Source organism: Notolepis coatsorum, assembly GCF_963971535.1.
Source record: "Notolepis coatsorum genome assembly, chromosome: 13".
NCBI lineage: Eukaryota > Metazoa > Chordata > Actinopteri > Aulopiformes > Paralepididae > Notolepis > Notolepis coatsorum.
In genome coordinates, this window is record NC_140177.1 from 55,736,443 (window position 1) to 55,757,733 (window position 21,291).

Below are 21,291 nucleotides of genomic sequence, written 5' to 3' on the forward strand. Positions count from 1 at the left end.
TTTTGTATTTTAATTCTACTCTTCCTTCCTCTCTCCCCCCTCTCCCCCTCCCCTTCTTCCTCCCTCACTCCATTCCCCCTATCTCCCTCTCTCTCTACCTGCCTCTCTCTCTCCCTTGCACTCTCTTTCCTTCAGCCATCCACTCTCTCTCTCTCTCCTTTTGTTCTATAAACAAACCAGCCACCAATCAATTAGTCCTGACGTTTGTGGACCTGGTCCCCCGTGATTTAATACCTTTGATGTCTCGCTAATTTATCTGCCTCTATGCCCCCCCCCCACACACACACACACATTATCCCTACTGTACATACATCTAAGGGGGCTTTCTCACTCAGCCTTTTGTATCGAATCACCGTCCCGGAGCACGGGGGGAGTGTTCTCACTCACCCCTTTTGGGGTGCGAAACGGCGCCGATTCGTTTCACCCCCCGCTGAACGGGATCAGCTGGCAGAGGTGGTCTCGGATTCGGCCCCCGGGAGAACGGGGGGTGTGGCTTTGCGAGCTTGTACCTTTTCACGGGCGTGGCGCCTGGTGCTGACATAACGTCATAAATTTTGTTTGCCATTGCTATGTCTATACATTGTTCGAATGCATTTATTTCTATTAGACCAGTGGTGCCCAACCAGTCGGCCGTGGTCGACCAGTAGATCAATGACATGCAATATAATTGCCACAAGCGATGGGATAATGTTAGCTTCTGAACAGGCTAGCTAACTAGCGTTAGCCGTTAGCCATTGCTGTATACTATACTTTCTTGTTCGAATGCATTTTATTTCTATTAGACCAGTGGTGCCCAACCAGTCGGCCGTGGTCGACCAGTAGATCGCTCAAAACGCTCAAAAGCGGACTCTACAACACCATCCATTCGTGATAAAATGGGGTGGGTTATATTGACAAGGCTTGACAACAGAGGTTCAAATATAACTTCATATTTATTGGCAATTTGTTCATTTTATATCAACATCCAGAGTCCGCAGTCGTGTTAAGACATTCCCGTTTACATTTTCGGTCGACCAGTAGATCAATGACATTCAATATAATCGATGCGAGCAATGTTACTAGTAAAAGGTAGCGGTATCCGTTAGCTTAGCGTTATTGTTAACCCTGCAAAACGATCAAAAGCGGACTCTACAACAGAGTTCCATTCGTGAGAAAAGGGGGGTGGGTTATATCGACAAGGCTTGAATATAATAGGCTTTGAACAGAGGTTCAAATATAACTTCATATTTATTAGTTATTTGTTTCTTTATATCAACATCCATTCTCCAGTCTCCGTGTTAACACTTCCTGTGTTTACATTTTGAGCGTGACATCATCGACTACGGCAAGCTTACAAGCTCAAAACGCAAACCGTAAACAAAACCCAGAGCGCACCCAGACTGAAGTGTGTACACAAACTAGAGGGGGGAGAGGGGGGGGGGGGGGGGGTTCGCATCAGATCTCGAAACGGGCAGAATGGAACGAAATAGAAACGAATAGAGTGAGTGAGAAAGGGCCCTAACCCTCATGGCTGGGATTTACTTGGCTGTAGTTAATTTGTACACGTTGGGCCTCATTCATGAAGCGATATAAGAACAGATTTTGTTCCTAACTCGCATTTCCTTTTATTTTGTTCTTACCTGGGATTCAGCAATGTTTTCTTATTGTTACTTTTCTCTCAGGCAAGACCACATTCTAAGAGTGGTCGGGAGCACTCTTACCCAGATAAGAAACTCTTACCCAGATGAGAAACATTTAAAAAAGCCTACCATTCATAATAATAATAATAATACATAAGATTTATATGGCGCTTTTCCTAATTCTCAAAGACACTTTACAAAACAAACAATATAATACAATACAGTTTTAGTAGATAAAATAAAAAAATACATATAAAATGGTGAGAGAGGAAGGAGTTCATGGGTTGAAAGCAAACCATTGGTCAATTGCCCCCAAATACAGTACCCCCCAAATACGACTTTATAAACCCATGCAGAACTTTTCAATAATAATTATTATTATTATAACTTATTGCATGCGTTCTGCTTCTGAAATGGATTACATATTGCTGTTAGAACAGTTAGATGCTGGCATCCCAGGCCGTACGCATATAACGCATATTTACAACCTATCCTCTCCTCTCCTCTCTTCTCTTCTCTGTATAGATGAAGATGTAGCAGTACTGTCTATCTGTATGTCATATATGTTATGATGAATTGAAAATGGGGGACCCTGATGTAAACAAGACGAAAGTCTTTCTCTGGTCTGCATCCCCTTAACAATTGTGTGTATTGAGCTGTATTGTATTGTACCAATTCTGCAATCTGTTAATACAATTTTCAATCAATCAATTAAAACTCTGCTCCACACCTAAAGTTAACTCCTGAGCGCACTCTGAGTTTTAGCCACGGACATTTCAGAGAGAGATGACAGGAGAAAGGAGAGAGCATATGGATCAGCGGCATATATATATCAGTATACTGCGCACCGCGATTGGTTCTTGACAAGCACGCAGCCAGTCGTTCAGTATTGACAAAGCCTACTTTGCTGGAACGATTTATTTCGCACTATACAGTATGTATACGTATAAGTACAAGTATAAGTCTTTATTTGTCATCAGATTAACACACACACACATGCGATGAGCGACCCACAGGAACACACACACATGCACTGAGTCGCAAGTCGTGAGACGTGTGTGTGTGTGTGTCATTTTGAGATCGCAAAGCGCTTCCTGTTGAATATATCAGACAGGGATCAGATGGCGAAACTCGGCTGTTTTACACATGCCTCATTTGCCTTATAAGGAGATGGTGGGCGTGTCTGTATGCAAATTAATTTAGCGCGAACACGCTTTTGAATTTAAGAATGAGTGGGATTCATCATGCAAATCTCCTGGGTACGCACAGATTTCGACGTTAAGAACGGCTTGATGAATGTGGCGGTGGCTTTTCTTATTGTTCTCTTAAAGGAAAACTCCAAAATTTTGGGAAATTAGCTTATTTAACATCTTCCCTGGAGTTAGACAAGAAGATACATACCTTTTTTGTCTCTGTGCATGCATTAGGCTTAGGGAACGCCCGCACCGTTAGCGTAGCTTAGTTTCATCACTGGAAGTGGGTCAGACTTTTACCCTGAAGTTCCCTACAGTCCCCTACAGTCACGAAATACACTCCAAAATACAACTCCAAAATGTTCCTGTAAACATGTTGTGACCTGTGTATTTACCATGTGGACAAATAAAAAATAATTGAATTCGACATTTACGTTTTCTAAGCAAATATACTCGACTTTTTTTTTGCTTAACCACTCCTCTCTGGGCACAGTGATTTCACGCAACGCAGTGCTACTTTCTAACGTGACGCCAGTGTTTGTTTACATTTTCATTTCATTCAAAGGATCCAAACCGATTGAAGTTTATGGATACCATGACTGTGGTAAGTTTTAAGGGGCTAGCGTTACACAATAAATGAGTTATAATAATACCACGAGTGTGGATTCACTCGCCCAAACCCTGTAGCCGTGCATCGCAGTCATGAAAGGGGCTAACTAGGTCGATAGTCCAGCAACGTTGTGACTGTCCTATTCATCAATCTCACAATATTCGCTAACGTTACAGATGGAATACAGCCTTCCATCTAAAAACATAAATGAAAACTTACCACAGTCATGGTATCCATAAACTTCAATTGGTTTGGATCCTTTGAATGAAATGAAAATGTAAACAAACACTGGCGTTAGCGTTAGAAAGTAGCACTGCGTTGCGTGAAATCACTGTGCCCAGAGAGGAGTGGTTAGGCAAAAAATAGTTCCGAGTATATTTGCTTAGAAAATGTAAATGTCGAATTCAATAATTTTTTATTTCTCCACGTGGTAAATACACAGGTCACAACATGTTTACAGGAACGTTTTTGAGTTGTATTTGGAGTGTATTTTGTGACTGTAGGGGACTGTAGGGAACTTCAGGGTAAAAGTCTGACCCACTTCCAGTGATGATCAGCTAAGTTACGCTAATGGTGCGGGCGTTCCCTAAGCCTAATGCATGCACAGAGACAAAAAAGGTATGTATCTTCTTGTCTAACTCCAGGGAAGATGTTAAATAAGCTAATTTCCCAAAATGTTGGAGTTTTCCTTTAACAGACAGGTAAGCAAGCATATAAGAAAAATAATAAGAGAGTATTGTTGAATGAGGCCCAATGTGTTGTCCCTAACGGAACACATACTGTAACGGTTGTGTTGAAAACCATTACATGTTGCTGTTAACATTGTTTTCCAACACACTCTTAATGCAACACGGAACACAGCATGACCCGCATCTCTTTTTGAAAGTGTAGATACTGCAAGTATGAAGCCAGTTTCTTCTTCCCTCTCTTCCTTTCTCTTACGACTTCCTTTTGAGTCCGTCATTTCCATCCCTGCTTTAAATCTACTTCCTCTTATCTCTCGCAGGCTTTCTTAATTCCTCCCACTCTCGACCCCCCCCCCCCACTGTGCCATGTCCTTGTTTCCTCTTTCCTCTCTTTCTCTCTCCCTCCTTTCATCGCTCCTCTCCTCCTCCTCTGTGTTGTCAGGAGCGGTGTCGAAGGAGCAGGGTTTGCTTAGCCTCAGGATTAGGCCACTGTTGGGGATTAAATGCAATGGAGACTAAATTCTTGTTGCGTAATACTGTGTGTGTGCGTGCGTGCGTGTGTGTGTTTGGGTGGTGGTTAAATATGGACACATCTCATCGGAGCCCCGCTGATTGCTTTTGTGCCTCGCACTCCTTCAGCTCAAAGGCACCCTACAAAAGAGAGAGAGGGAGAGAGAGAGAGAGGGGGGGGGGGTCCAGGTCCTCTTTGCAGATGTGATTTATGTGACTTCAACAGGCTGTAATTAGAGAGTAAACAGTGTGCAATACAATTCACTCAATGTTTTTTTTCTCCCTTCATTATGTTCTGAGACTGTGGGCGGCGTTTGATTTGATTAAAAAAAAATCCAACCAAGAGAATATGGTTATGATTAAGGTCGCACCAAACACAGAGCGATAATCCAATAATGAAACTGTGTGATGGAGCTACGTGGAAAGTTCTAATCTAGCCCTGTATGTACTATGTAGAGCATCAAGGCCAGTTCCTTCCATATGAAAGCAATACCAACCGATAGGGGAGATTTGACATGTTATACACCAGAATATAAACACACACAGAATGCGCAGTAACATACCTTTTGGCTCTTACCAAAGCTGCTTGGCTATATTATTAGGAGATATTATAATGCTGCCCTCTATCATGTAATTTAATAAAATGCTTTCAAAGAAGGTTTTTTTTTCTAAGACTGTCAGAGAAGAAGGGGATAGTGGGTTAGTAGCAGGATGTTTGATAAGGAGAATAGACTAATTAAGAAGAATTTTCTCGATTACCGTAGTAGGGCTGAGAAGTATACAGAATATTAAAGGGGACCTATTTTAGTCTTTGAAGTCCCCTAAACATATCTTTGACGTTTATTAATTATTACTGAAAAGAAACCACTCAAATTATGCCTTCTAGCAGCCTCTATACCTCTCTGTTTCAGTCCTGTTCTCATTCTACCAGCCTCTATACCCATCTATCTCAGTCCTGTTCTCTTTCTAGCATCCTCTATACTCTTCTGTTTCAGTCCTGTTCTCAATCTAGCAGCCTATATACCTCTCTGTTTCAGTCCTGTTCTCATTCTACATTTACATTTACATTTAGTCATTTAGCTGACGCTTTTATCCAAAGCGACTTACATGTTCTGTACGACAAGCCATCAGGAAGGGCACAACTCTTATCAGCTGAGCAACAATGTTCATCAAAGTGTTGAGTGCTACAGTGTAGGTTAGTTTATTAGGACAAGTGCATGACAGTACGGTTAGTTAGGGTTAGATTATATTTTATTTTTTTATTATTTTTTAAACAGACATATAAACAAACATGACAACACACGATAAGATATACAAGCATTAATTCACAGTGCATATCCAATGAAATTACCATTTAGTCAAATGTCTTATACAGGATATACCCCTAATACCTGTTATCTAAAAACCTACATACCTATGCTCCAGCTCGAACCCCCCCCTCCCGGACCCCCCATTGGATAATCCAACCATTATAACTTGTTCCTAACCAGACACTACCATTCACTAGTTAGGGTTAGATTATATATATTTTTTAAATTCAGATAATGGTTGAAGAAGTGCGTCTTTAGTCGACGGCGAAAGATTGGACGTGTTTCGGCTGTCCTAACTGGGGTGGGTAGTTCATTCCACCATTGTGGGGCAAGGACTGAGAATAGGCGACTTCTCTTTGATGACCCTCCCGGAGCTTGGATAGGAGTAGGTCTGAGGCGGCCAGAAGATGCAGAGCGTAGGGGTCTTGAGGGTGTGTAGTTAGAGACCATTGACCGGAGGTAGGCGGGAGCGGTTCCCTTTGCCGCACGGTATGCTAGGTCGAGGGCCTTGAAGCGGATTCGTGCAGCAATGGGGAGCCAGTACAGGTCCCTAAGAAGTGGGGTGACATGGGCCGACTTCGGTAGGTTTGAGATCAGGCGGGCCGCTGCGTTCTGAATAAGTTGAAGAGGCTTAGTGGCAGTGGCCGGGAGGCCAGCGAGCAGTGCGTTGCAGTAGTCGAGGCGGGAGATGACTGTTGATTGGACGAGGAGTTGGGTGGCTTCTTTTGTCAGGAAGGGGCGGATCCTTCTGACGTTGCTCAGGAGGAATCGGCAGGTTCTGGTTGTCGCTGCGATGTGAGCAGAGAAGTTCAACTGGTCGTTGAGGACAACACCAAGGTTCTTGGCGGTCGGGGACGCGGTCACAGCTGCACTCTCGACTGTGATGGAAAGGTCGGTCAGGGGGGAGGATTTGGCCTGCAGGTGGAGCAATTCTGTTTTGCTTAGGTTCAGTTTGAGGTGGTTGGTCGTCATCCAGGCGGAGATCTCGGACAGACAGGCCGAGATCCGCTCAGAGACGTGGATATCTGAGGGAGGGAAGGAGAGGAAGAGTTGAGTATCGTCGGCATAACAATGGTAGGAGAAGCCATGAGAAGTGATAATGTTACCCAGTGATTTAGTGTAGAGGGAGAAGAGAAGGGGTCCTAAAACCGAGCCCTGGGGGACACCCGTCCGCAGGGGGCGGGTGGCCGACAGGGTCCCTCTCCATGACACTTGGTAGGAGCGGTCATTGAGGTATGATGACAGCCATGTCAGCGCAGAGCCAGCCACTCCCATTCCTGCGAGGGCCGCGAGGAGGATCTGGTGGTTGACTGTGTCGAAGGCTGCAGATAGAGAATCAGGACAGAGGAGAGGCCTTTCGCTTTTGCTAAGTGAAGTGCCTCTGTGACCGCAATGAGGGCTGTCTCTGTGGAGTGACCAGTCCTGAAGCCTGACTGATTAGGGTCTAGGAGGTCATTCTGTAAGAGATAAGCAGTAAGTTGGTTGGATACAGCACGTTCAAGTGTTTTAGAAAGGAAGGAGAGAAGAGAGACAGGACGGTAGCAGCCATATACCTATCTGTTTCAGTCCTGTTCTCATTCTAGCAGCCATATACCCATCTGTTTCAGTCCTGTTCTCATTCTAGCAGCCTATATACCTCTCTGTTTCCGTCATGTTCTCATTCTAGCAGCCATATACCCCTGTTTCAGTCCTGTTCTCATTCTAGCAGCCATATACCCATCTGTTTCAGTCCTGTTCTCATTCTAGCAGCCTCTATACCTCTCTGTTTCAGTCCTGTTCTCATTCTAGCAGCCATATACCCCTCTGTTTCAGTCCTGTTCTCATTCTAGCAGCCTCTATACCCCTCTGTTTCAGTCCTGTTTCTGTGTCTGTAACGAGTGAGCCGCTCGTGCGTCATCTAGCGAAATACAGATGAACTGTCAGACTCGATGTTTGATCAAATATGACTCAAGATCCAGCATATCAAACCTACCTTTAAAAATGTTGTCAGAAACAAATTTTACGTTTAACTTTAGGTCGGAAAAAGAAGGTTTACAAGTGAGCTGCCATTTTTGTACACATGCATTTTCCCGAGATCTCTTTATATGCACATACACGCACATACAAGATCAATTGAAGCTGCAATTCTGAATGGCTCATTTCAAGAGGGGGTTCACAGCTGAGCTCAACTGCAGGAAAGGCACAATGTTCACAGTAGGGCCTCTTTGGGGTATATTGTAGGGCTGTCAAAGTTAATGCTTTAACTTTGGAGATTAATTTAAATTATTTAAAGCATTAAAATAAATGAATCTAATGGGCGGTCAGGTGGTGTAGCAGAGATTGCGCTCGTCACCAACGCAGGAGATGCTGGGTTCGAGCCCAGCTCTTGGCGTTGCTACCAGCTTGGCTGGTCGTTCATACTAATACAATTGGCAGTATTAGGGGGTGGGAAGCTGGTGGGTGGGAATCTGGCGTTGTGGACAGTGACGCCTACAGGTCAGGTCTCTGCGCTTGCTCAGCAGGGGCAGGACTTGGTGGAGATAGCGTGCCCTCCCACGCGTTACACTTCGCCAATGAGAGTCCTCGCTGCCAAGTGAAAAGACGTCACTGGCAGTTGCCGCACGTATCGGAGGAAGTGTGCGGTCGGCTTCGGGACGCCCTTGTACCGACTCGTAGGAGTAGTGGCGGCCGCCACTGGGGGGCGCTAGGGCGCCGCCCCCCCTCAGGCCCTGCCCTGGACCCTGGTTATATGAGAGAATAACAAGAAAAAATATTTTTTAGTTTTTTGTTTTATAGCCCTATAAATAATATAAACATGTTTAAAATGAATAATATTTACTCATTTTAAGTATGTTTGTGTTTCCAATGCACAATATAACGTTAATAAATAAAATAATAAATACTCGTTTTCTTGAACAGGAAGTGACTCACTTTTTATTTTTATTTTTATTTTTATTTCTCGGCCCGGGCTAGACGCGATAGCGCTCTGAGTGCGCGTCACTGTGTGATCGCTGTATCCGTAGCAGCCAATCAGTGCGTAACGCGTTGTGCGTTGAAATATGACTATTATGTTGGAATCCGGGCGCGTTTTGAAGCGGTCTAGGCAGCAGCGTCACGAATTTCTGTAGCCGCATTTCGCGGAGACGATCTCTGATTGGCCGACGCCAGTATTTTTTTCCGTAGCAGCATTTCGCGGAGACGATCTCTGATTGGCCGAATCCACTTTCTAATGTTCCAATTCTAGCTTATTCCTAGGTTGGTGCGGTAGAGATAGTTGTTGTTGTTGTGAGATGTAGCTGTTTGTCTTGGAGCGTGATGGCAAGTTCTTTCAACGGTTAGGTTTAGGCACTCTTTCAAAGTTGGTTAAGGTTAGAGTTTGTCTTAGAGCATGGCGATAGAACACCAGGTAGTTTGCAGGCTGTTCGAGGCGGACATGGACAAAGGCACTCACAGTACTTGTTGGCTATTAACAAGCTATATTATGGATGCAGTGTGGAGGGACATGCATGGACAATGGATGGACATCAACACAGGCTGGATGGACAATGCCATGGAGTGGATAATATATACTTTATCAACAAGCCCTTCTGCCAACAATAAGGTAGATTAGCGATATTTCTCTCTCTCTCTCTCTCTCTCTCTCTCTCTCTCTCTCTCTCTCTCTCTCTCTCTCTCTCTCTCTCTCTCTCTGCCACTCAGATAACGCTTCTCTCTCAGCCACTCAGCTAACGCTGGCTTCTCTCTCTCTCTCTCTCTCTCTCTCTCTCTCTCTCTCTCTCTCTCTCTCTTTCTTTTGGATTGAAAATACGTGGATTATGGCTTGTTCAATATCGTCTATGTTTGAATGAATGAATGAATGAAAACTTTATTAACAGATTGCAGAATGGGTACAATACAGTACGGCTCAATACACACAATTGTTAAGGGGATGCAGACCTGAGAAAGACGTTTGTCTTGTTTACATCAGGGTCCCAGATTTTCGATTCATATCGATAGTTTAATAGCTAGCCTTGGCTCGTTTAACAATATGCAAAATATGTGTACAGCCCTGTACTCATACTGAAGTTATTCTTGGTATATAATACTACATATACTAGGTCTGATTGTGTAACGAATCGATTCCACGTCGCGCTGTGTGTGAGAGAGAGAAGGAGAGAGAGGGAGAGATCTGAGTGTGTTTGGAGACGGAGCGAGTTTTGTTTCTAACTTTTCTATTTATATATTGTGTTTCAAGTTGTGAATTAGACTATACTTTATTTGACTGGTTGTGTGTTGTTGTAGTAACAGCTGAGCGACTCGTTCATACGAGCCGATTCATTGCCGTGAGCGTGAATCGCTCACGTCTTGCCATGAGTCGGTTGCACTGTACATGTTTGCAAAATGTTTTGGTATAGCGCCCCTAGTGGAGAGAGAACCAGCAGCCGCTACTGCGTAGGAGAACATGCATACAGCAGCCAGGTAGGGGAGGGGGGGAATTGGCACGGCGACTAAAATTGGGACTGGAGAAAAACTGAAAATTGGAGAAAGAGAAAAATAAAAAATAAAAAATTTATTAGATTATTGGATCTATGGAGTGAAACATCTTCAACATCTTCAACGTTCTGAACGTTCAGCAGTATATTTGCTTGTTCTTTTTTTGCATTGACTCATGCACCTTTTTGAAAATTATCTGACATGAAGATGGAACACATTTTTGTTGTTAATATGATTTATATTACTGGTAGTTCATACAAGACATTATCGTCCTCTAAGCCAATCTGCACTTTAAAATAGGCCTGGGTTGTTTTTATTTCTGTTAGCGCCGCGGATATAAGAAAGAGGTCTAGCTGAGTCAATGTTGATGGTTTTGTTGAACATTTGTATTTCACAGGAGAGAAACTGTATTCAAAGAAAGCTATTAAAATAGTCTTTGAATCTAAATATACTTTCTTTGTGTTGATTTTACATTAATTCCATGATTTTACTCAAGTAAATATTATATGTTACAAGCTTCGGTCTTAAGTAGAAAAATGCTATTTTTAATCTAGATTAATCTAGATTAATTACAGAAAATTGTGAGATGAATTAGTAAAAAAAATTCTATTGACAGCACTATTGCCATGGATCCATACAAAGGTATGGGTTTAAATGTTGACTATACCGTAATCAACAATATACTGTAATAATGCATTTCTAGATTAATCTAAAGGCTTGCTGCAGTATTATAAAGAGTTTGTTATAAACCGCACTGGAGAAGCAAACACCATCAAATATCATTATACCATCAAAAATAAGAAAAACATTTTGATATCAAATGTTGACCATGTTGCCCAAGTCCTAGGCTGTAGCCTGAGACAAAAATGAAGATTAGAACCAGTAATTGAATGATGACACAGAAACCTGTGGTAGAGAGATAAAACGTTTTTTCAGCTGTCACTGAATCTTCTTCTTATTTATTTAAATAGCATATTCCACCTCTGTGAGATGGTCTACAACATTAAAAATAAAAATTAAATTAAATGTTAGTTTTTAGTGGCAAAAGAAATTTAAAAATGTTTTATTTCCCGCAACTTCATTTAATCACCGTTAACCATCTGTAGTGTGGTAGTGAAAGGGTTAACCTTCTGTAGTGTGGTTGTGAAAGGATTAACCATTTGTCGTGTGGCAGTGAAAGTGAGACCCACAGATATGGAGGTCAAACGTTCTGCCTTAACCCTTTCACTACCACACTACCAAAGGGTTAACCCTTTCACTGTGACAATACAGAAGGTTAACCCTTTGGTAGTGTGGTAGTGAAAGGGTTAAGGCAGAACGTTTGACCTCCTTATCCGTGGGTCTCACGCTTTCATTCCACTTTCTTTTTTTGTCTGTCGAAACCCTATAAACCAATCGGCAATTTATCCATTTTCATTTTTTAATCCATCTGCTGAGAACCTTATCTTTTAATTCAGCAGCCAGAAAAAGAAAAAAAAACTACATCCTTTTATCTGTCCACCCTGCTGTTGCTTATTCCACTGGTGACAGAGGAACAGACGGTCTGCACTTGTTGTGTCACACCACACGTTTGCCATCATAGAGCTGTTCCGTTTCCTGTGTCATTGTGGTCATGTCTGGAAGGTGGGGAGTCAGGCACTAGTCCCGTTGGTGATGACACACACACACACACACACACACACACACACACACACACACACACACACGCACGCACGCGCGCACGCGCGCACGCACACACACACACACACACACACACACACACACACACACACACACACACACACACACACACACACACACACACACACACACACAGACGAAACAGGGAGTAATTGCTTCCAATTCTCCTGGTGACATTTGTTGCTGGCTCCGCAGACACCACATCATCAAACGACTGCCTCTGTGTCACGTCTCTCGTCTGGCCAGATGTCAACAGACGCCTGCCGCAGATGTCAACGCACGCCAGAGGGAGGAAGACCCTTCTACAGTTGACCCCCGGGGTTGGCGCAAGGCCTGCGTGTCACATGCCGCATGGTAGTTACATTGTAATCACGTTTGCCTGATAGCTAATGCCTGCTACTGAGAGGGGATGGGGACATTAACATAATTGGAGGAAGATGTCCCCAGGAATGTGAGCACTTGGAGGCAGAATGATGGATGAGGGTGTGAGGAGGTCAAATATGGCTGTCTGCTTGCAGAGAGCAGGGAGGGAACATTAGCGAACACAGAGCTAATCATCTCTGCATAAATGGTCCTAATAGAACGATTTGTTTTGGCCTGAGGCTACGGCCCTGCCTGGTCTAGGTGGGAAAGGCTGGGGCTGGGCAAGAGGCTTGAGCTGCAGACAGCATAGGGCATGGACTGGGGCTTGGACAGTGGGAAACATGGCTAAGAGGGGGCTTAATTTGGGGCTGGTTCTGATGGTATATATTTGGATCAACCTTGTAATTCTTTTACCACTGGGAAATCTCACAGCAATTGCATGGTGTCATGTATAAAGGTCTGATGACCATATAAAATATACCTGGAGCGGGCTGTACATGAAACCAGTAAGGTGCTTTAACACTTTGAGTGCCAACGACGAGAATTCTCGTTATTTCATGCCAACCGTTCAGTGGCAACGATGAGAAATCTCGTTATTAATCGTTATTTTTTTTATTAGCGATTTCCATTCATTTTTCATCAATCTAGCCTCACGTTACCACTGGGACTCTCTCTGAGCTCGAACAGGGAAAATACCGCCCCCTATCGTCTCCCGGATGGTAATGCACCCTTTGGATTGGACTGAATGAAAACACATGGGGAAAAGAAAATCCGGAATCCACATTTTATTTGTCAGGCATGTAATCCGAGCCGATTGCAGTCTTTGTGGTCCCTCAGAACAGCGTGGAATAGCGTCTTTCGAGCACCCAGCGTTGGATCAATAAACACGATCAATATTTGGAATGGCGATCAGGAATTGGAATAATCTTTTCGGAGAACATCTGATCTGAGGTAAGGAATCTATTTTACCAGTATTGGGATAATCAGAGCTTTTTTCGCAGATATATCAACGTGTCCCCTATGTGTGTATGTGTGTGTGTGTGTGTGTGTGTGTGTGTGTGTGTTGATCAGGGAATAAGATAATCGATTTTTCAGCCCGCTTATCTAGCGTGCATAAGTACACATATACTATCGATAATCTAGCGTTTATTTGAAAACGATTCATAAATAGGCCGATTTTATAAAAAAAAAATTGTATTCCAGTAAAGGGCGATTCCTGCAGAATCACTTTTTTCTGGAAATGTCCAAAAACTAGCATTTTTCAAAATGGTATCAAACTGAAATGTACCGATGAAAAAACTATCCGTTTCGACAATGTTGACTAGAAGCAAGTCATTGATAATCGACGGGCGTATTAGACACATAATTTAAGATATAGTTTATGCGTTCGCAAATGTCCTCGCCCTCTCATTGAATAGAGCGTTGGCACTCAAGCTCTAAATCGTGCGCCCCCTGCTGGCACTCAAAGTGTTAAGCACAGGTCCCGGTAGGCAAGTAAACAACAAATGCGTTTTCCAAAAGGTAAATGATATTTATTATATCGTGGGGATTGAAACCCACAGCAATATGTCACAAGGAAGGGAAACAAAACAGGGATATATAATAAGACAACCAGGGAAAAAGGTAAGGGGAGAACAAACAGGAAATATGATAAACACAAGTGTCGCCAAAGGCCAACACAGTATAAAGTTCCCGACAGGGGAACAGTGGCAAAAATGGCCTAAAGGACAACAATATATATATGCCCCCTTAAGGCGAGACACTGCAGGTGAATAGTCAAATATACTTTTTTTGTTGATTTTGAGATTTTGTTATATTTTGCTTCCTAAACATGTCTTCTATGAAACTAGTGACAATAAAACGTCAATAACACACATTTAGTTGTTTATTTTACATCATTTTGCCTTATTGCATCCATAAATGTGCACATATTTAATGGGGAAGTGCCTCATTTGCATATATAAACATACATTTCAGAAAACTTGCAATATATTTTTTCTTAGTTTATATGTACATAACAAATTGGGAAAGTTTCATAGTGATATCTATTCAAATATTTTTTGCCTATTAGGGGGTACTACACTGTACTACACTGTTTGTAGCCTGTGTGTAGTTCTGTTCAGTTATTATTATTATTCAGTTATCAGGCATGTGTTTAGGTTGTCTATTACTAATGGTTTGATTAGGTATTGTGTTTGTAAATATCTGTTTAAAAAAAAAAGTATGGCATTTTACAATACAGAACTTTGAAGGCGTTTTCCCAAAAATGAGTTTTAAGAGTTTTTCCTCATACTCTGAGCCAGAAATCTCCACTTCAGTAGCACTCACATACACCAAACCTTCCAGTTCTATTCATATCTATGTTCTGAAGGTATTTACAGAAGGGTTTGTTGATATCGCATTCATACCCTGATTTATATCACATTTTATTCCTAAAAACATGGCGAAATATGGAATTTTACCATAAAAATGGACTGAATGGAGTATTTTCTGATTTATGGAGTGATAAAAAGAGATATCCAAAATCCCCTCTGTAATAACCTTTGGCTCTAATATGTCAACAAAATGAAACTATAATTTTGAAAATGGCTTTATCCAATGTTCAGATTTCTGTCCTGGAATTATATGCAAATTAGTGCATATTTAAGTAGATCATGCCTCATTTGCATATTTAAACATACAATTTCAGAAAACTTGTAATACAAAAAAGTCTTGTCTTAATATAAGTAATCAACTGGGGAAGTTTCATTGTGATATCTATTAGTTAATTTTCTTTACCCTATTCACCTGCAGTGTCTCCCCTTAATAGGGGTAGCCAGCACAGAGGCCAACAATATATATGTATAGTAATCCCTTAATAGGGAAGAATAGGCACAGAGGCCAACAAGATTCTTAGATTCTAGAAGCTTCTATCCCCAGGCCATCAGGCTGCTAAACGAACAATGAACACTACACAACAACAACCACCAAACGCACATAGCACACACATCCACACGCACACACTCACTTTAAACAAACACACTGTAGCACCCACTCCACACACTTTATAGCACACACCCACTTTAAACAAACACACTGTAGCACCCACTCCCCACACTTTATATTTATTGATGAAGGATTGCACTACAATACTCGTACACCTTACTGTAAATTGTACCTAAATTGTACCTCATCCCATTTCTGCTTTGCACTATATAGTACTGTACATTAGTACACTGCATAGTATTGTATATTATATGGTAACTCAGAACATTGTACATATGTCTATACCGAACACTGTGACCTCATTTTCTTCTTCTAAATTACATGCTATACTATGTTATTTGATACTATCTTGTCTAGCACAGTCTCTGGAGCGTAACAGTAAGAAGCATTTTGTATGAAAGTATTCTGTACTTCTGTATGACAACTATTAAAGAAACTTGAACTTGAACTTGAAGATATATATATTATTCTACACTGGGGTGGCAAAAAGGCAGAAGGCCCAATACATACATATATATATGAACTAATTCCACACGGGTGGCAAGTGGCACAGAGGCCACAATACACTTACCTGGTAGCAACACCAACACAGACACAATGCCTACCAGGTAAGTAGTGTGAACGTGAGAACACACAGTAGTGACAATAAGGCCAACACAAGATCAATCCACACAACAGTGGAAACAAAGGGCAGTATTATAATAATTCCACAACAGTGGCAATTCAAAGGCAACCTCCAACACTATGGTCACTGGCAAATGACTCCATGAGGCGCCAGGATGTGTGTGTGCTGTCAGGTTTTATCCACCCGCCCCTCAAGGCTGTTGCCGTCAGCTGCCACTCATCAGGCAATCAGCACTCTTCAGTGTAGCACCCAACAAAGAAAGAAAGGGACAGGTACATTTATGCACATGTATTGGGATTGCCCACCGGTTAAGATATTCTGGGAAGAAGTGACCCAGCAATTATCATAATTCTTATTTCTGAACATACCTGTACACCCCTCTGTATTGCTGTTGAATGATGTTTTTCAGTTTGCAGCCCCTATACAGCTAAAGAGACTAGTTTTATCCGGTCTCACAGCTGCTAAAAAGCTGATAGCATCACGATGGATTCAACAGGATAAAATGTGCCGGAAGGTATGGGTTCTTACCTATCTCGATGTGATTTATCTAGAGATATCTACAGCAAGAATTTTAGGTGTCAGTGAAACCACCATTGCAATCTGGTTAGAAGTGGTGGAGAGAATAAAGGCTAGCATATGAATTGTAGTGCCTGGTTAGAAACGAATGAAAATGGATGGATTATCCAAGTGGGGGTCCGGGGGGGGGGAGAGCGAGCAAGAGCATAATGTATGTATTGTATTAGATAGCAAGTATTAGGTATATATCTCGTAAACTACATTTATATTGATTCAAATGGAATGTATAGTCCTGTGATTTACATTGGATGTTTACTGTTAATGCTTGTGTGTCTAATTTTATGTTATGTTTAAAAAATAATACAAAAAAAATAAAAAAAAAAAAAAAAAAAGAAAGGGACAGGCATTAGTTACCATGACACACACACACACACAACATAACATATACTAACCTGATGTTCACATGGTGTCACAAATACAGTAATAATGATAATGACCAACCCACGTACCCATGATTGATTGATTGATTGATTGAAAACTTTATTAACAGATTGCAGAATGGGTACAGTACAGCTCAATACATACAATTGTTAAGGGGATGCAGACCAGAGAAAGACTTTCGTCTTGTTTACATCAGGGTCCCCCATTTTCAATTCATCATAACATATATGACACACACGACATACAGATAGACAGTACTGCTACATCTATACATTTATGACATACCAGATTTGCAAATACAGTACTGTTTGTGATACAAAAAGAGTCCAGAAAAGAGAGTATATACATTTGACGTAGAAACTGTACATTGGACGAGGTTGGGTAGGTGGGGTGGGGTTGGGTGGGGGGGGGGGGGTTGGGTAGGGGGTGGGTGGGGGACACTGTACATTGGAATATTGACAAAGCCATACTTGGTCATTTACTGTACATTGGAGGGGGTTGGGTTAGGACATTTGCAGGGGCCAGTTTCGAATTGCAGTCTCCCGTAGGTGTTCTTTGAGTGTTTTTGAAAGTGGGTAGTGATTCACATTCCTTTACAGCTTTGGGTAGGGCGTTCCACATTGATGTGGCATAATTGCGAAACATGTTTAGTCCCTTGTTTGAGCCGAATCTGGGTTTAACTGTTTAACATGATTTGTGGAGCTCCCTCTGGTGTTGTGATTGTGGTATTCACTGACCTTTGGGAAGTATTTTTACATGTACATGGGTACCTTAGTCGTGTAGTGTATCTTGTAGACCAGGCCCATTGCAAGTTGCTGTACTCTGTCGTCTACTCTAAGCCATCCTAGGTTGTCAAAGTGGGCAGGGGTGAGGTGGGTTCTAGGAGTCAGGTCAAGCAGTAGTCTGACCAGTTTGTTTTGAGATGTTTGTAATTTTGTTTTTAGCACCTTTGAGGTGCTTTGGTACCATGAGGTGCAAGCATAGTCGTAGTACCCTTGAATGAGTGCTCCTGCCAGAGTCTTCAGGGTATTCTTGTTTACCATGTACGTCACACACTTGTTTACCCATGTACGTCACACATGGTAATAGAAATGGTAAACTCCCTTTTTTGATGATAACTGACTTTACCCGTTGTGATGTGGTACTAGGCTTTTGTGGTGGGATAAATAGCAAAAGAGACATCATAAAACATGAAGAGTAATATGAAATTGAATTACTGTGACTCTTCACAAGTAATCAAACCACTCAAGTACATTGGGGGGTGAAAACTGTTGGGTAATATACAGTAGGTGTAGTATCTCCTTTGTGTCTTGCTGGTCAAATCCTGTCAACTTGCATAATAGTTAGCCATGATTCATTTACCAGCAGTGAGGTTAAAGGAACACGACAACATTATGGGAAATGCTGCCGTGTACCATCTCCTCCGGAGTCAGACGAGAAGATGGATACCAATTTCCTCTCTGCGTGTTCAGTAGAAATCTATCCGGCTGCAAGCTAGCCTAGCTTAGCACAAATTAATGGAAGTGTATATGGACCAGCTAGCCTAGCTGTTGGGCCAAAAACACCTCTCATGGAGTTTTAAGCTAGGCTAGTGGTATGTATCTGCTTCCATTAATTTGTGCTAAGCTAGGCTAGCTTGCAGCCGGACAGATTGCCAGTGAACGCGGAAATCGGTATCTATCTTCTTATCTGATTCTGGAGAAGAGTTTATAAGGTTAATAATATAATAATAATGCAGGACCTGCTCAGAGGTCTTTAATTGGCATGCAATTATCAACACACACACACACACACACCGGAACACACAAGCATGCATTGTCTCTGTAGGATCGCCGATGCGATTCGTCTCTGCGATTAACCCATCCCGTCGTCCTTCCCCCCAAGGGCAGCCGGCAGACAGGCGTCAACGTGAGCCGCGCCAGGGGACCAATCCAAGTGCTCCTGTCCGTCTTCGTCAAGGACACCACAGCATTAGCGATCTGTTGTTGTGCATGTTTTTCCATTGGGTTTATCTTAACGGGGGGGGGGACCCTTGCGAGCACGGGGAGAACATGCAAACTCCACACAGAAAGGCCTGGGAGATACCCCACCTGGGTACCTGGCATCATGGAAACCTGGTCCCCAAGCGGGAATCGAACCCTGGACCTTCTTGCTGTGAGAGTTTGATATTGTGTCCTTGTGGTGGATAGGAATGGTGTTTACAGAATGTCAGAAGAAAGACCAGAGGCCTTTGAGTGAGAGGTATCATGAAAGCCACGTAGGTGGCCCGTGGCAGGGTCTACTCCGGTGCACCTTCAGACGGCCCTTCTGTGCCCCTTCCCTGTGTCAGAGGGTCCCACATTGGGCACAGTGAACCCTGCCACAGGCCACCTAAGGCTTTCAAATGTTCTCTCTTGACACAGGGACACAGGCGATGGTTGTAAAAGCAGACCTGTTGCGCAGACCTCAATGTGCAACAGGTGCGTAATCACCCCTGCTCCCAGGTCTAATTAGTTTGACCCAGGGCAGGTGTGGCGGCTTAAACCGGCCATCCCCACACCACAGGATGATTTTAATTAAATTATGGCTTGTTAGGATTTGCATAATGTGAAATTGTTAGGGCTTGGAGTTATAAGCAGGCATATACATGGATAAGCGGTATTAGTATCTATTTCTATAAATAACATACTGTACACACTGCATATAGTTATATAGGAGTGATACACAGAACTGGATCTAGGCCACTGTTTTTTAAACCCCTTATTGTGTCCATTGGTCTTGAATACAGCAACATGTCAGTTCACCTGAGGACGGACATTTTCGACTTTGAGCGTGACCACAAGCCCAGTAGTATAAACTTCTCAATCGCAAACCGTTTGCCAGATGGCCTCCAATTCAGAGCAAATTGAATCCATTGCCCCTCATTACATCGGCATCTGTGAGATGACAAAATGGCATTTAGCAGCTCCCCGCCAAAGACGCAGCATTCTGTCACGCTGTGAAAAGTCCGTCCCACATGCAAACAACGGGGGGCCTTTGGAATGCGAGAGCCACGGGTGCATAAGTGCTTTCGCTCTGTCATGTCATGGTGACTAATCCCTTTCACACCCTCCACTGTCACATATAATTCTCAGGGTAAATCCGAGAGGCCCCTCAGATAAGAGACTCCCGTTCCTGATTTGATGTGATGCAGATTTATAACGCGTGTAGTCCTTCAGGGTCAGCGGGGGCTACTATCGAGACGCCGCAGCAAAGTCATGTACGGAATGCATCTTCTCCCTTAGTCCCCGCGGTCCAGATTCAGCCGAGCGGGATTAATAAGATAATCATCGCAAACAACCGACAACCAAGGACATGTTTTCAGGATATTAATAGTAAAGATAACCTCACACAGACCCTTACAATGAAAGGCTTAGACAACAACCCAATAAAACCTCACCGCCTTAGGTCACCTGGAGACGTCCCACTGGAGAGAGGCTCTGGGCTGCGTGTGCCGGGCTGTCTGCTAGCGTCTTCTGTCTAGAGGCTAGGATTGTATCTGCAGAAAGCCCTGTTCTCTCTCTCTCTCTTTCTCTCTCTCTCTCCGGCTCCTAACAGGACTCACAGCTCTTCTCTGATCCCTATGTGAGAATTGCTCTTGCTTCTATTTTAAGGCATTCTGCTCGACTGTGCTGTCTGCCAGTCAGTGGAGGTGGGTGGAGTGGGGGTCTCATCTCCTTGCTGCCTGCCAGTCAGTGGAGGCGGGTGGAGTGAGGGTCTCCTCTCCTTGCTGCCTGCCAGTCTGAAGGCGGGTGGAGTGAGGGTCTCCTCTCCTTGCTGCCTGCCAGTCAGTGAAGGCGGGTGGAGTGGGGGTCTCCTCTCCTTGCTGCCTTCCAGTCAGTGAAGGCGGGTGGAGTGAGGGTCTCCTCTCCTTGCTGCCGTGGGTAATTAGTTTGAATGTTTGATTGGTTCGCTGTAAACACGTTAACAAGAGAGAATGTTCAGCTTGACTTTGGCTCCCGGAGCTAAATGCCATTTTAAACAAATTCCGGCGAGCTAATCTGATCAGGCACACAATAATCTTGTCTCCTTGATACAGTCTAACATGTTGCTATAAATAACTTACATTGTCCCTCTCTTTTCTCTTCCCTCTCTCTCTTCTTCCCTCTCCCCTCTCTCTCTTCCCTCTCCCTCTCTCTTTCTCTCTCTCTTCTCTTCTCTCTTCCCTCTCTCTCTTCTTCCCTCTTCCCTCTCTCTCTCTTCCCTCTCTCCCTTCTTCCCTCTTCCCTCTCTCTCTCTTCCCTCTCTCTCTTCCCTCTCCCTCTCTTTCTCTCTCTTCCCTC

The 21,291-nt window shown here is 43.1% G+C and overlaps 1 protein-coding gene across 1 annotated transcript in view; it reads left to right on the top strand.

Moving 5' to 3' along the window:
- LOC311239365 (adenylate cyclase type 1-like) overlaps nt 1-21,291 on the top strand; it is a gene marked incomplete at both ends in the record, with an annotated part of 247,961 nt that overhangs the window by 53,501 nt on the left and 173,169 nt on the right.